Here is a 17,105-nt window from a genome sequence, read left to right as displayed (position 1 = left end):
GAGGGGCTGCGATCACACCCTCAGAACAGGCGCTGGGCTGGTGACAATCACAACCCTGGTCGTGCGCCAACCCTTGGACGTGGCGTTGCAGCGGCGGGGGCTCGGGGTGTGCATGGTGGGGGACTGGTGCCTGCAAAGAACGCCGGCAGGCTGGGAGCAGAATAAGAGGCCCGAGGATAGAGGAGCTGGTCTGCTCTAATAAAAATAGCATTTTTATAATGTCTTGACTGGTGTGTTTGTCAAAAGGGGATGACTTCAAGCTGGAGAGGAGGTCTAGGAATAGAAACTGGCTGGCAGAGAAGCCAGGCTTGCCGGCTGCAGGAGAGAAGGCATTTCATTTGTATAGAAGGAAAGGAAGGGGCAGGGAGGGTCTCTTCCAGCCCCTGGAGGAGCCTGTGTCCCGTCCCAGGGCAGGTTCTAACAGTGGGACAACAGTCCACAGCTTCCATGCTCTCTTTGGCTTCCTCCTCGCTCCTTACAACTCACAGCCCGCCACTGAGCTTTGCTGTGAAACAAAGATCTCTGTGGCTCCCCTCGTCACAAACCTGCCAAGTCTGGTGGGTCAGGGGACAGAGGCACCTTGGGGGGCCGTGTGGCAGTACCTACCCAAACAAGACCAAACAGAATGCTGCATAGCTTCGATTTACTCAGACCCAGCCACTTCACTCCTTGGAAGCCTCTGGAAAGATACAGGTGCTGGAGGAGAAAGGTACAAAATGCTAATGCCCTCCCACTGGGAAATGGCTAAATAACCCATGGTCTGGCCGAACCAGACTGTAACAAGTTGAAAAAAAAAAAAAAAAAGACCTAGGTTCATTTGTAACACCAAGGATGGATCTCCAACATGTAGTTATAGAAGGCTAGTTACAAGTTATAAAAGCACATCGCCCAACAGCACATTCATTGTGATACCATTTTGTTAGAAGACATGCACTCCCCAAATACATGTATTTTACAGATACACTTGGGTATATGGAAGCACACCGAAAGGTCTGGAAGGATGCATGCATGGCAAGCTCCTGACAACAGTACAACAGAGGGGGGAGGCTGGGATTAGGGAGGGGTGGGAACTGACAAAGGGATTTTAGCCCTATCCAGAAGCTTAAAAATAATTTTCTTAAGGAAGTTGTTTTCATATATTACTAATAACCTCGACCCATCCTACCTCCCTTCTCAAAAAAGGAAAAAAAAGGCAGGGGCGCCTAGGTGGCTCAGTTAAGGCCTCTGACCCTGGATTTCGGCACAGGTCATGAACTCAGGGTCAGGAGATCTAGCCCTGCTGGTCGGCTCCATGCTGAGTGTGGAGACTGCTTAAGATTCTTTCTCTCCCTCTACATCTCCCCCACGACCCTGCTCCTGCCACCCTGTGCTCGCTCGCTCTCTGATAAATAAATAAATAAATAAATAAATAAATAAATAAATAAATGGTTTCACATTCCAGATAGATGAAGCTTGACATGGTTTTCCCTCTGAATTCCAGATTTTCATATCCAGTAGGCTGCTTAAGGTCTTGAGAGGTTTTGAGCTGAATTCCTTGCCCCTAAAAGCTGCTCCCACTCCTTCCCATTTCAGGTATTAACCAATCTTTGTTTTCTGGTTGCTCAGGCAGGACCTTGAAAGCCCTTCTTGATTCCCCTCTTTCTCTCCCACACATAGCCAACCCAACAACAAATCCACGTGGCTCTCCCTTCACCGTGCTTGGGATCCAGCCCCTTCTCTGCACCACCATTGCCACCCCCAATCCCAGCCACCATCACCTCCACGGGGATTCTGCCGGGGGACCCAAGTGATCTCCTGCTTCTGCCCTTGCGCCAGAGTCTATTCATACACACAGTCAGAGAGGACATGCTGCTAAAATGTTTGGTTCTGGCCCCCTCCTGCTCAAAATGCTCCTCACTCAGACAAAAGCCCAAGTCCTTCTAAATGGTAACAAGGCCCTATACGACCCGGCCTTTCCCCCTGTGTCCTTGCCTCCCCCCTCCCTGACCCTTATCCCTCCCCCCGGCCCCGCTAACTCAGCCACACAGCCTCCATCCTTGGGACTTCTGTCCCAGCTCTCTCCCCCTTACTTCCTTTAGTCTCTGCTCCCTTCTCAGGGAGGCCTTCCTGAGGAACCCTGCCCAGCACTCCCCATCCCCTTCCCTGCTCTATTTTTTTTCTCTGACACCCTTCATATTTCACTTATTCAATTTACCCAGGGTCTGCCTCTAACCATCAGGACACGAACTCTGTGAGGTGTGGATTTGTGTGTTTCTTTACTGCAGAACCGACAGGACCATGGACAGTGCTGGGGGACACAGCAGGTAACTGACAAATATTGGCAAAGTCCGCGTATGAATGAGCAAACAAAGTTTTCTTTATGGGGCCCCAGTCACCCCCTTTGCTCCTAGTACATATTCTTTTTTATTTTAATTTTTTTTAAAGATTTTATTTATTTATTTGACAGACAGAGATCACAAGGAGGCAGAGAGGCAGGCAGAGAGAGAGGGAGGGGGAAGCAGGCTCCCTGCCGAGCAGATAGCCCAATGCGGGGCTCGATCCCAGGACCCTGGGATCATGACCTGAGCCGAAGGCAGAGGCTTTAACCCACTGAGCCACCCAGGCACCCCTCCTGGTACGTATTCTTTGCTTCTATCCCAACAAACTACTTGCTGGCCCCCTGAACTTCTGTGTATGTTCACGTGTGTGCTGCACCTGTTCTTTTTTGTCTGTTACCCCAATACCCCAATCCTCCTACCCATTCATTGTTCTAGCTTCAGCGTCATTTCCTCCTTGAAGCCCTGGCCAACACACGTCCCCCTCGCTATCCTGTTGGCTCATTTACAGGCTTCCTCCTCTGGAATCCTGTACTTTCTCCCTGCTCCAGAGTTGATAAACTGCTACCATTTATAGAATCGACTACTCTGCACTGGCCACATGGGGTTTACATGTTATTATCTCACTGAATCATCATAAGAACTGATAAAGTTGGTATCTGTATAATCTCCACTTTACAGTTATGGAAACTGAGGTACAGAGAGTCACCAGTTAAAAAGTGAAACCCCTGGAATTTGAATCTGGCTTTACTGGACTCCAAAATCTGTGGTTATACTCTTTAGTGTGAAGTCCTTCCACAAAGCTTTGAGTTCTGTAATGGCATCTGCTGAGTCACTAAAGAAACAGGCGAACCAGGGAGCCAAGGATCTCAGGGCCCTGGACTGGGGCTGGACTCTGGTGATGACACAAGGTGGTCCTGAGCTCTCTGGCCTGAGACACTGTCCAGTCCTGACCGACCTCATCATAGAGGTCATCCTGAGACAATGTGGCTCAGGGTATGGAACTCATGTTGTATGGATATGAGCTTTAGCACCAGATAAAACCACGGTCAAGTCCTGGTCCCTCTACTTACTGGCTGTGTGACTTTGGGTCTCTCTTTCATTTGTAAAATGTACAGGGGACCTCTGGACGTTGACCTGTTCCGTGGCCATAGGTTACAGCACTGAGACTCCCACAGGCCATGTCCAGACAGGACGACGTTGCCGCTCACTGCATGTGCCTGGACCAGGAGCAGTCCCCTGACCCAGGCAGGGCCACTAATCCTGCAGAACTGGGACTGACAGGCTCAGGGAGGATCTGTCTTGAATCTCTTGAAATGAGCAACGTGAGCTCAGGTGTTGCTCGTGGGATGACTTCCTGCCAGGCGAAATGAGAAGGAGAGAAAGATGGTTTGTACCAAGTGAGAAGAATGACAGATGCCAACAGACCTAAAGATAAGAGCCACCAAGAAGGATTTTCTGGGACCCTAGAAGGTCGTAGGCTCTGGTTCACCGTTCTTGACACCCAGGTGCATCCCTACCCTTGTCTTCTGGGAGGTGGCCACACTGCAGAGTCTTTTCCTTTTTTTATGACTTATTTATTCACCTTAGAGAGAGAGAGAGAGAGAGAGAGAGAGAGCATGCACGAGTGAGCGGGGGAGGGGAAGAGAAAGACTAATCTAGCAGAAGATTTTCTGTATATGAGTACAGAGTTGGATGCAGGGCTCGATCCCAGAATCCCAAGATCATGACATGGGCCGAAATCAAGAGTCGGCCACCCAGCTGATTGAACCACCCAGGCACCCCTACACTACAGAGTCTTGTAACCAAGTAATACAGTCCTTCTCCCAAAGCTAAAGGTTTTTGTTTTGTTTTGTTTTAAATGGAGTCCTAAGTAATGCGAATACTTCCCTTGCAGGCTTGTTATAATAAAAGTAATATATGAAAAGTGCTTACCTCAGTGCCTGGCCTGTGGCAAATAAGAATGGATACATGGTTGCTAATGTTACTATTATAATCAAGCCACAAGGACAGACGATTACAGGAACTGGACAAATTAATCAACTTTGTGCAGTCATCTAAATTACTCTTCCGCTGAAGGGTGGCAAGCCACAGGGTTTTGTCCTTGATCCTATCCCAAGCCATCATTTTATCAATGGCTAGATCTGGCTGTGGAAGGCTGCTTATGAAGTCTGCAGATGACATTCAGATGGGAGGCACACAGAGTAATCTGGATGATGAAATCTGTGCTCAGATCAATTTCTACAGGCTAGAGATGGATCAAGAACAGCTTGAGAGAGTGCAGCAGAGCCAAGGCAAAGGTCCTCTACAAGGAGAGGCACTGGGAGAGAAGTCTGGCTGGAGGCAAGTTCATGCGACAAAGACAGGGCCTTTTGCTAATGTGGTTAGTATGAGCTAACAGCATGGTGTGGTTGCCAAAAGCTACCACAGCCACAGCACACACAATGTGTTTGAAATTCCTTAAAATAAGAGGATAGGAAGCAACGTGTTTTGGCACCTACCATGTGCCCAGCCCCACATTAAACTCTTGATGTACCATTCCAGTTGATAGTCTCATGAACCTGGAGGTGGGTGCTATGATCATTCCTCCCATTTGACACGTGGGGAAGCGGGGGCTTAGAGAAGTCAATGGACTTGGCCAATGGAGTAGAGAGCAGAGTTAGTATCTGAATCCAGTTCTTATTAAGAAGTGCACACCATCTCTATAGTCTACGTGGATCGGTTCATAGTTGGAATGTTCAGTCTGGTTCCAACACAGTGTATTTTTAGAGAAAGATGAACTTGTTCAGACGAACGTGACCAGGAAGACGAAAACTGTTAACAAGAAGTCACTTTGAGACTGAATTCAGTTGGAAAGACCGAGGGCAAGTACACACATCAACCTCTCCTGCCCAAGCCCACAGAAATGCCCCTATTTAAAGTCCATGAGAGCATGGGAAAATAAAGAGGGGTGCTCCTGGTACAGTCAGAATGTCGAGATATCCCTGAGAAAGGGATGGCAGAGAGAACTGGGCTAATGAAAAGAAACATGGGCCAAATCAGAAGCTGGGAAGGCTTGCTGCAAAAGGGGAAGGGAGTCGTGGGCTGCTCCAAACCAAGAGGAAGCACATTCTCTGAGAGGAAATGATCTGAAGTCAGAGCTCAAAGACACGGACTGCAAACTCCTGTGAGGGCATTAACAGGTAGCTCTTTGGTCCACCTAGCTTGTCGATCTGTGATTATGGGTCTCTGGGACAGAAAAGCAGGACATATCTAGAAGGAAAAGGAAGATCCTGTGCTCAGAAGACAAACTATTAGCATCAGACTTCTCGTAGCAAGTTCCGTACCTCTGACTCGATCACTGGCAGCTAAAAAGAAATGCGTTCAGGGGCACCTGGGTGGCTCAGTAGGTTGAGTGTCTGAGTCTTGATTTCGGCTCAGGTCATGATCTCAGGGTCATGAGATCAAGCCCTACGTTGGACTCCAGGCTGGGTGTGGAGCCTGCCCAAGATTTTCTTCCTCCCTGTCCCTCCCCCACTTGCACTCTCTCGCAAAAAAAAAAAAAGAAAAGAAAAGAAAAAGAAAAGAAAGAAAAAAAAGAAATACATCCACAGAGATGAAAACAGGAGCTCACAGAACACAGAAGTAGCACATACTCATGAGTCACCAAACATTCCAGGAAAACTCACACCATGAAAGAAAGGGGCCAACTCAATTAACAGAAGGACAACAACCAAAGACATCAGGAGAGTGATGCAAACAGAGACATTTTAAGTATATTTAATACTTTTGGAGGGATAACGGGGGACACTGTCTCCATCAAACAAGAATAACCTAGTATGGAGAAGAATTAATTAGAAATCATGAATGAAAGATTTAATCAACAAAATAAAAAGATCAAAAAACAGTGAAGAGCAGCCTAGATACAGACAGAGAGAAAATCACTGAGCTGGAAGATGAAGGAGCAGCATTTACCCAAAACACAGGAATGAGGACAAAGAATATTGGCAAAAACAGAAAAGGCTGTTAATACCCACTATTGGCAAGATTGCTGGCATTCTCAAATATTTTTGGGAGGAATGTAAATTAGGTTTTTCTTATGAGGGTATTTCCAGATTTCTTGCCACTGGAATCCTTGCTGTCAAGCCCAGGGTGAGCCAATTACAGCCCATAGGCCAAATCTGGCCTGCCACCTATCTTTGTAAATAAAGTTTTATTGGAACACAACCATGCCCATTCATTTACATATTGAATTGGCTGCCTTCCTGGGATAATGACAGAGCTGAGGAGCTGTGATAGAGACAGTGCAGCCTATGAAGCCTAAAACATGTATTATCTGACCTTTTACAAAAAAAACTTGCTGACCCCCAATTTAGGCCATTATTAGTTGGGTTTTCTGTTATGTGCAGCCAAATACCTCCCCAAGGAAATGATGAATAGAACTGTACAAATAGAATGAAGTCTAGAAAGATGAACATTCCACTGAGAACTGGCTATTTCCAGGTGTACTCCCTTGCACAAATTCTTAAAACTATGTACTTAAGATCATCCACTTTATTGTATGTAAGTTATAGCTCAATAAATAAAAAGCTGAAAATAAGGGGCGCCTGGGTGGCTCAGTGGGTTAAAGCCTCTGCCTTCGGCTCAGGTCATGGTCTCAGGGTCCTGGGATCGAGCCCCACATTGGGCTCTCTGCTCGGCAGGGAGCCTGCTTCCTCCCTCTCTCTCTGCCTGACTCTCTGCCTCCTTGTGATCTCTCTGTCAAATGAATAAATAAAAAAAAATTTAAAAAAAAGTGAGCATGAGCGATGTAAACTCTAAAAAAAAAAAAGCTGAAAATAAGAATGGAAGGTAGGCATTTCTTTCTTTCTTTTCCTTTTTTTTTTATTTTTTATTTTTTTTAAGAGAGAGAGCATGGGAAGGGGCAGAGGGACAGAACAGAGAGAGAATTCCAAGCAGGGTCCACACTCAGTGTGGAGACTGATGTAGGACTCGATCTCACAACCCTGAGGTCATGACCTGAGCCACAATCAAGAATCGGTCGCTTAGCTGTGGAGCCACCCAGGCACCCTGAAAGGCAGGCATTTCTAATTGTCTCATAGCACGATCCTAATTCTGACATATAGGTACGTGTGCACAAAAAAGCCAGAAGGAAACACGAAAGCAAGTGAGTGGCATGATCTAGGTGGTAGAATAATGACGGATTGGTGTACCTTTTCCATATTTTCTAATTTCTCAACAGTTAGCATCCATTAGCTCTGGAATCAGAAAGAGACGAAAAATGTCTAATGTGGGTCCCAGCCAGGTGGGTGTGGATGGACCAGCCCTGCCTCCGGTGCTCCCCTTGCTGGCAGCACAGCTGAACAGGACGCCCCTGGGGGAGAAGGGAGGACCATACACATGTACAAGTACTCCATTTCAGTTCCACTCTGCAGATGGGGAAACTGAGGCACAGACCTACATAACGGAAGCAAATAACTTGCCAAAGCCACCACAGCTAGAGCCAAGATGCGAGCGCCGACAGCCTGGGCTAGACCCCTGCCCTGTGCCTGACCCCTCCTGCCAGTCCATCTCTCTTGTGCCAACCATCTTCTGGGGCATCAACAAAGTATGAGCTTCCCAAAGAATATTTTTTTGGAAGAGTTTAGGTTTCTAGATCAAAAAAAGGAACAGAAAAGAAGTGGAGAACTTCAATGAATTTGCTTATATTTGCTTCACAGTTTTGGGCTAAATCATATAGTAGGGGTGGGGGTGGGGCACATACTCTCTTCATTGGCCTTAGATTGGAATCCAGTGGTCATTAACTGCACTTGGGGACGCAGGGAGTAAGTATCAGACCAGGATGGCTTGGAGTGATCTGTCTTGTCATTGCCTCTGCCTCCCTACTCACATGCCCAGTCTTTTGGTCCCAGGAGGACGGATGTGGTCCTCCAGTTTAACTCTGAACTGGCAACAGGGTCCACGGGGAGAAGAGGGAAAGTGGCCTGTGGGAGAGCCAGTCGGTGACCTGAGTGGGGCTGGGCTTCATGTGTTCATCTCTCTCAACCTCCCTTGAGTCCTCAGACTGAGGAGGAAGGGGCAAAGATGCCCATTTTACAGATCAAGAAACTGATCCTTGTCCTTGGGGCCTCACTTTCAAGATGGCCCAAAAAAGGCTGCAGCCACATGCAGCCTATCTGCCACGCCAACGCTATCCAGTGTGTGTCCCTATGCAAGGACATTAAGAAATCCATCATTTGTGGGGCGCCTGGGTGGCTCAGTGGGTTAAGCCGCTGCCTTTGGCTCAGGTCATGATCCCAGGTCCTGGGTTCAAGCCCCACATCGGGCTTTCTGCTCAGCAGGGAGCCTGCTTCCTCCTCTCTCTTTGCCTGCCTCTCTGCCTACTTGTGATTTCTCTCTGTCAAATAAATAAATAAAATCTTTAAAAAAAAAAAATCCATCATTTGCAACACAGTAGAGGCCACAGCCGTCAGAGACATTTCCAAAGTGAGAGTTCCGGGTGCCTAGGTTCTTGCTTCCCAAGCTGTAGCGGAAGTCCCATGACTTGGGACCCTGGCAGCCAGGCAGGCAGGAACTGTACTCGAGCAGCCCCCTGGAGGACCGAACACCCTCTTCCCCAACTGCGACCCATGGGAGCTACCCCATGGCTGGCACCAAAGCCCAACAGAGGAGCAAGGTCCTCTAGGACCAAAGAAAAACCATCCTCTAGAAAAAAAGGAAAGTGGAAGTCATGCTGAAAAAAAGAAGAAAGGAAAATGAGGCTTGGGATGGCCACAGAACTCACATGAGGTCCCCTGGAGGAGACGCAAGCACTCGCCACTTTCCACGGTATGCACAATGTGCAGTACCAGTGCAGCCCCGTACTCGCAGTGGGCACTGGGTAGCTTGCCTCCTTGCTGTGAGCCAGGGGCCCTCACTTGCAAGATGAGGACAAGGTTGCTCACTTCACGGGGTCTCATGAGGACCTGACAACGGCACTGTTGTCAGCCTCACCGTCCCCACCGCAAGGTGGCCGTGTGCTAGGCAGCTGTGACCTTCTGCCTACTCACTGTCTACCTCTCCCTGCCTTCTTCTGGGAACCGGATCCTGATTCTCCTTTGGGCAAACAGCCCTTCCCCAGCAAGTGCTTCCCATGGGGTCAACCCCCACCCCAGCCACGTCACCGGGATGCCATAAACCCTGGGCTGGCCGTGGGTCTTAAGCTGCTCTCTCTGGCTGCCACTGTTGAGAGAATTATAGTCAAGACAGGGAGGAAAGGAGAGGAAGAAGTACCTGTCACTTTCTCGGGGTTTACTACATGCCGGACACTGTTTAGAGTACCCCTGAAGACACGATGAGGAGGGTGCCGCTAGTATCCCCATTCTACGTATGAAGAAACTGAGGCCCGTGGGTGGATACACAGTAAGTGAGGAGCTGGGGTTCAACCCCAGACCTTCTAGCTCCAGCCCCTGTACCCTTCCCCGCAACGTGTCTTCCTGCTTCTATGCAGTGAACCTGGGGCTACTGGTGGCCAGCTTGCTCTGAGATGGAACAGCCTGCTGCGGGAGGCCGGGAGGGCGGGCATGGATGAATCTGGAGGGACTGAATGAGAACGTGTCTCCAGCCACGCCTGGTGTGGTCTGCCCCTGAACTTTACAGCTAGGTGAGGCACCTGAAGTCCCTTTCTGGCTGAAGCTAGTTCGAGGAAGGCTCCCATCACCTGAACAGTCTGAGAGACAGCCCATGAACCCTAAGAAAGTGGGGGTCACAGAACCAACAGCCCTTGTCAGACTGGGGGGACACAGAGGAAATGGAGGCCCAGCAAGGGGACAGTAAGTGTACCCACAGTCAGCAGTGGTGGCTGGAGCCCATGTGGCCTGGCACTGACATGACCCTTGTCCTGCTCTTCCAGAAATGTCCACAGGCCCTTTTCCCCCAGCAGACATGCCTTTCAAGAGGCATTCACAGGAAGCTCCTTCTCTTAGCATCATTCTCATTTCTAACCACATTCTGTATTCCACAAAGTGAATTTGGGGGTGGGGAGGTAGAGGGAGACATTTTCAAGGCAATTTCATGCCTCGGATCTGGAAATAGAGAAAACTTTGATGAAGCTCTTTTGAAGGGCACATTGTTTACCCAAAACAGACCCGGAAAGGGAAAGCTGTCAACATTATCTCTTTCTGGTCACAAATTGCGGCTCTCTGATGGGTTTTCTTGAGCTGGAAGCTAAGCTGATACCAGAAAGGTTTCCGACGGGTCAATCTCCTTCCTGGCATTTTATCAGAAATTGATTCTCTTTGCTTTCCCAAGCTCGCGTCTTAGCCCTGCTGTCAAACGTGGGTTACGGGCACTGTATCTGTGGACATGTCTCCTGGGCTCCCGGCCTGACTGTGGGGGTCTCAGAGTAGGCTGGCCATTTGGTGCAATGAGTTTCCATCATCCGCAAAGGGGTGAGGAACACCGGCCCACCTGTGGCCTGTTTTTCCGTGGTAAGACCTCTCAACCACCTCTGACTCTGAAGGGATGAGCTTTCTAAATAAATAGGTGACTTTGCCCTTGCCAGTCCTAAATTATAGCATGCAACATTTACTGAGCTCCTAGTAGGTGCCAAGCACTCTTGCCAGGACTTTACACATATTAAATCACTGAATTCTTCCCACGACCCTCTGATGCAGGCTCTCTATGATCTCTACTCCTTAGACAAGAAAGTCAAGTCACAGGCAGGATAGGCAACTGGCCTGAGTGATGGGGTGGGTAGGCTAAGAATCCAGGCTGTTTGGTTCCAGTGTTCCCAGGATCCCCTACTTTGCTAAGTGGCTTCGAACCCCACCACGTGACTTGTTTGCCCTGGAGTGATCAGAAGTTGTCAGTGTCATGAGGGCTCCCCCACCTCCAAATCCTCAGAGCTGCAGAGACCAAGACCTCGAGGGGCCAAAAGACTGACAGTTGTAACTTCGCAATGGGGAATGTGGTTGGCAACCGGATGAAAAATGGATTTAGTCCTTCTCTGCCCAGAAATGTGAACTAAAAGCTTTCATTCCGGGAAAAGTACAGATTTGGAATGTTAGCTGTCACACTGGACAGGCTCTTGTAATATAGGGCTATCAGCCTGCATTGTTGTTTTTTTTTTTTTTTCCCTCCCCCACTCCTTCTTCTTCTTCTTCTTCTTTTCTGGCTATTTTTAAAATTTTGTTTTCTATTTTTAAAAAAATTTTTTTAATTTTTAAACAAAGGGGTTGAGATCTGTAAATGTGGAAGGGCCAATGCTCTATTCCCCCAGAAGGCTGAAGTGGCAAGAAGCATGGGATTGGAAATGAGGAAGGGGAAGGGTCTCTTCACTGCATGTCAGGAGTGTCTGAAACTTACAAGTCGCTAGTCCCACTGGTGCTCTGTCAACTAGTCAAGCAAGGTGCTCAGAGCCAAGGGCCCAGGAAAAATGGCTTTTAGAAATCGAGGTGCTGGACATGCCTCCCAGTCCTTCTCCGGACAGCTGCCCTGCTCCTACTCCCTCCTGAGAAAAGTGGACTGGAGAGCATATGGGAGTGGCCACTGAATGGTCCTGGTGTGGACAGCCACACTTCACTGTGGTTAGCATGCTATAGGGTGGCCTGGAACAAAAGCTTTGCCTCTCTCATGCTGTTGGGAGACCAAGTGGCAATGTCCGTTTTTAAAAAGAGCATACTCTTTGAGTCAGTCATTCCACGTTTAAGAATTTCAGCTTTGGACATGCGCACAAAGATGTCTGCTCAAGGGTATTCTTTAAAGTGTGCTTCTGCTAGCAAATTCTCTTAACAGCCTAGAGAGCTGTCAACCAGGAACGGTAACATTCTCTACGGACAGGTCCACACTCCCTTACATGCATTATTTGGTAACAGAACCAGACCACATCAGATCAGAACTGACAACGAAATTTACAACCTTTGTTTATCCTACTTAGTATGAATAATCATATTTCCCTGCAGATGTGTTAATGTGTTTGATCATAGGGTGTTGTCCCAGGCCACACTGGGATGGTGTTACTTTCTAAATTCTAAAACAGTGAAACACATTTGGCCCCAAGGGTTTCAGAGAAAGGACTGTGCTTCCGTGAATTCACAGTGGAGCACTACGCAGCCACAGAGAGGAATGGATGAGGTCCGAGCACATGTCCTTATGGAATGCTCTCCAAAACATGGTATTAAGTGAAAAAAAAAAAATCCAAGGAAAAGGAGTCATGTGTTGTTGTGCTATCACGGGGACAAAGAGGGACAGATCTGTTCTGCATAGCTGCGTGTCTACGCAAGATTTCTGGAAAGACACACCAGCCATTGCTTAGTGTTTGCTCCTTGAGAGGGTATCTGCAGCGCTAAGAGCAGGAGCACTGTGTCCCCCAAATACCCTTTGGTACTGACTACTAGGTCAATCAGACTAGACTCTCTTTCTGCATCTGAACTGGGACAAGGGAGGGAGGAAAGGAGAAGGAAGGAGAGAGAAGAGCAAGACAGTGATGAGGTGCATAGAGCAGAGAGGAGCGGCGGCATGTTCATGATGGTACAGAGAGGGTCATTGGGCATTCCCCATCCCTGGAGGCAGCCGGAATCCTGGACTCCCTCCTTCACTGTGTTCTCCAGTTCCTCTTTTGGATGGCAAAGATGGAAGGAGTCTCTAGTCCTTGCAACGAAAGACTTTGCTTAACAGCAGGAAGTACTTGTGTGTGTGTGTGTGTGTGTGTGTGTGCGCGCGTGCACACGCACGCGCCAGTGTGCATGTGTCCATGTGTACAAGTGTGTGTGCTTGTACGTGCATGCAAAGGGAAAGCTTAACATTTTCTTGGTGGTTGAGTTAAACGATTTCTGCAGTCCTTTACAAAGTGAGCTCAGCAGATCAGTGTGCTGTTAAGAGCATTTTTCAGAATCTCCAATCAGCTGCAAAAGAAGGCAGTCCATTATCACTGGAGACTCTCAGACTGATTCAGAGTAGGGGAGCTGGATCTAGCCTGCCTAGGGGCATACAGCCGGGAGACTGGAAGGATGGAATCAGCTCCCAGTCCAGCTGGAGCAAGGGACATCCCTTCAGCAGAAGTACAATCGGGCGCCTTCTCTGTCCAAGGACACGAATACCTCTCTGTTAAATATTAGACATGCTAAGAAATGATTAAAATAATGTAACAACTAACATTTATGGAATGCTTACTACGGGTCTGGTACTGTGCAGGGTACTTTAACGCATTACTGCCTAGTAAACAGGCAGTGAGAGGGGTCAAGAGGGGTCAAGAGAATCAGCCAAGGTCATATGACCGGGATCTGAGACAGGAGGAGTACACTGTGGGTACTAACTCCGTCTTGTGGGGCCCGAGTAGCTCTGTGTTGTCCCCAGCACCATGGCCATGAGCCCCACAGTGCCACGGGCAATAGGATGGATGCTGGGGGGCTGATGAACACAGATCTTTTTCCTCCTTTGTGGTTTTCTTTTCCACGTTTTTAAACACTGTGTGATAAATTTACTTCCTAATGATTTTTGAGTAAACTACAATGACCACAATTTCAAAATCATGAATAATTCAAGACCAAGGGCCATAAACACTATATAATCTCCACAGGCAGAAACCATGAATACTTGTTAGAGACAAGGCCAAGAATATTTTTACCAGCTAAATGGAAAGTATCTACCGGCTTCAAGTTAACCATCAGACGCATGTTTCTGAAAGGACTGGAGCTCTTCCAAAGCTTCGGTCTATGTGGTCTCTTCTAGGAAGCCCGTTCTCCCTCCTCCAGCACCTGATGGGGGTTTATCTGTGTCTGTGGGAGGGCCTGAGAATTGGGGTGTCCCGGGGCCATGCAGGCATGCACTGCTCAGGGCAGGACCCGAGCTGAGAGCCAGGGGTTACTTAATACGGACCAAGCACTGGTTCTCAACTGTGGCTTGGGGTGCAGGGTGGGGGGGTATCCCACCCCCAAAGATGCTGATTTAACTAGTCTGGAAAAAGGCCTAAACTTCAGGGTATTTAAAAAGCTCCAGGGTGACTCTAACGGGCAGCAATGTTTTCGACCACTGAAACAAAGCCCTTGGCATGGGGCTGGTCACAGTGCGGTTGCTGACACCTGTCTGTTGCTCAGCAGGTGTGTGTGTGTGTGTGTGTGTGTGTATGTGTGTGGAGGGCAGGGATGGCAGAATGAAGGGCCCCCACACACCAGCCATGGCCCAGCATTGCTTCACGGGAATAAGGCCTCTGCTGTCATTCTCCATTTTATCAAAGAAGCCAGAAGTGCACATGTTTATGGGAAAATTGTAAATTTTTTTACTAAATTTTTTAAAAAAACGGAATAGGGTCTGGGCCAAATAAAACACACCTTGGGGCTGAATTTGGCCTGCTGAGCTCACTGCGAATAGCCTCCACTCCACCCCTTGCTGGGTTGGCTCATGACCACACGGAGAACTACCCAGTCCCAACCCAGGAAGGAAATCGCACGTTCACCTGCCCTGGTGCGACCAGGCCCGTGTCACTTCACCACCGAAGCAGCATGATGTGCCTGTCTGTCTGTTCCAACCAGCTCGTCTTCCCCTTGCTTTTCATGGTGACAGAGTCTGATCTCTACCTAGCATCCTGCGTTAGGCACGAGTCTCAGGAAGTACAGATTTCACAGGTGATGAGGGTGTGGGTTGCAGAAGAGGAAGTGGGCAGGAAAAGCACAATCTCATAGATCAAGATGAGCATCCTGGCAGCTTGCTATCTCTTTCTCTTGATTCTCTAACCAAACAAACAAAAGCCCTGTTGAGAGTCAGCACCCTCTTTTCCAGAAAGGCCTGAAACCATTTTAAATCTCTTTTGGGGTGAAACTTAGAAATTGTGATAAACATCTCCACTCTCTTTCTCTCGTTGCATGCACTTTGCAGAAGAGGAGGGAGGTGAAGTGCTCTCGGGCAACTGGCATGATGGGAGGAGCCAGGAAAGCAGCAATCAGGGAGTCCTTGTTGCCAAGGAGAAAGACAGAGGGGGACATGAGTATCTCCTTTCCTGCTGCCCTGCTTTGTCGATTTCCAGCCAATGTCTTCAGGTGGATAAATGTCATGATGTTACTCTGCGACCGAAGCCTCGGTTAGGTTGAAATACTTCGTTCCTGGCTTTAGGGGAGCCCACGCTAAGTCACTTGACCAAGGGGGGGTGCTAGGAGCCTGCTGGGGCCTGTGCTCACTCCTGTTCCAGCTCTATCTACCCTCCAAGTCCCTGGAAGGACTTTGTGGGAGATATGCACACCAGCTCCTGCTTCCAGAAAAATGTTCCTACCAGGAAGGAGTGACAGAATCCACTCTGGTTCAGTTTCTAGAATGGCCATCAGGGCTGACATTTAGATATTTTCAGCAGCACCAAGGTCCTAGCCCTCATCCCTGTCAGGTGGCTTAAATAAAAAGGAAACCCATGCCAGCTGTTCTGGCTACAGCTGAGAAATGAGACAAGAGGGGACAGGATGACAGCCACTGCAAAGCACCCACGGCCCTTTGCGGTCCAACCCCAACCTGCTTCACTTGGCTGAGGGTGAGGCCAACTCAGAGGACGCAGGACGAATTTCAAGATTTGGTCAATACTTAAGATGAGCCTCGTGCCTTCACACCCTGTTCCCCTATACCCATCTGTGGCTACATAAGACTCAAATTCAAACTCCAGTGAGCTTGAGACTGGATCTGAGGACCCTGAGGTACCCTCTGGGTCCTTGCTTCTACTTTGTACCCTCCAGCTCAGTAATCTTTTTTTTTTTTTAAAGATTTCATTTATTTATTTGACAGGCAGAGATCACAAGTGGGCAGAGAGGCAGGCAGAGATTGATGAGGAAGCAGGTTCCCCACTGAGCAGAGACCCCACCCCCCGGTGTGGGGCTCGATCCCAGTACCCTGGGATCATGACCCGAGCCGAAGGCAGAGGCTTTAACCCACTGATGAGCCACCCAGGCGCCCCATCAGCTCAGTAATCTTGCAACCTCCCTTATCCGTGTCTGACTTTGACTTTGACCATGCTCTTCACTTGGCCCGAAAAACTGCTGCTTATTCTAAAGAGGCAGCCTGCATATCGGCTTTTCCGCCTGCCTTTCTGGAGATCACTGGCAGAGTCAGGTGAGCCCTTTTCTGTACTGAAATTCCACTCTCTTTGTCCTTCTCACACGGCATTATGATGACCCCACTGCACATCCCTTCCATCTATACGGCGCCCACCGTGAGATCAGAGCTGTGTCCCTCTCATCCCTTCTGCCGGGCACAGGGCAGGTGGGCTCAGTGGGGCAGGTTTCAAGAACGGCCGCGGTATTTGTAGATTTCCCATGCAGAGGTGAGGCCTACTTCCCCACGCCTCCAACCTGGCCTGACCGTGTGACTTGCTTTAAAGAAAACCAAGTTGGCAGAAGGGACACCATGCTGGTTCCAAGCCCAGGGCTCAAGAGGGCTACAGCTTCCGCTCTTCATGCTCTTGACCCCCTGAGCCCCCACAAGAACAAAGCTGGCTGGCTGGCTGGTGGATGAGAAAGCACTAAAACAGAGTTGAAGCCATGGTATTCCCATCCCCAAGGTGACATAATCCTCACCGCAAAGGCACAGTGAGCCCAGCTGAAATCAGAACTGCTGAGCCCACGTTACTGACCCACAAAATCATGACCTAAAAGCACTGTTGCTGACATCCCTAAAACACGGGTTTAATTTGTTACACAGACAAAGCTAACTGATACACTTCCTAAGAGACTGTTACTACCAGTGACACTCTGGTTGAGACCTCAAGGTGCCAGATATCTTCTGGACCAGGATTCAAGCTGGAGACTCAGAGAGAGACAAGCAGGAGATCCAGGCATTCTTATTCACCAGAAGGCTCCC

The 17,105-nt window shown here is 48.8% G+C and overlaps 1 protein-coding gene across 4 annotated transcripts in view; it reads right to left on the bottom strand.

The window, feature by feature from the left end:
- The window catches only part of KATNIP (katanin interacting protein), a 173,588-nt gene that overhangs the window by 137,650 nt on the left and 18,833 nt on the right, over window positions 1–17,105 (bottom strand). The gene's annotated exons all lie outside the window — the stretch shown is intronic.

This window comes from Lutra lutra, chromosome 18, assembly GCF_902655055.1.
Source record: "Lutra lutra chromosome 18, mLutLut1.2, whole genome shotgun sequence".
NCBI lineage: Eukaryota > Metazoa > Chordata > Mammalia > Carnivora > Mustelidae > Lutra > Lutra lutra.
This window is presented reverse-complemented; position numbering and strand designations above follow the sequence as displayed.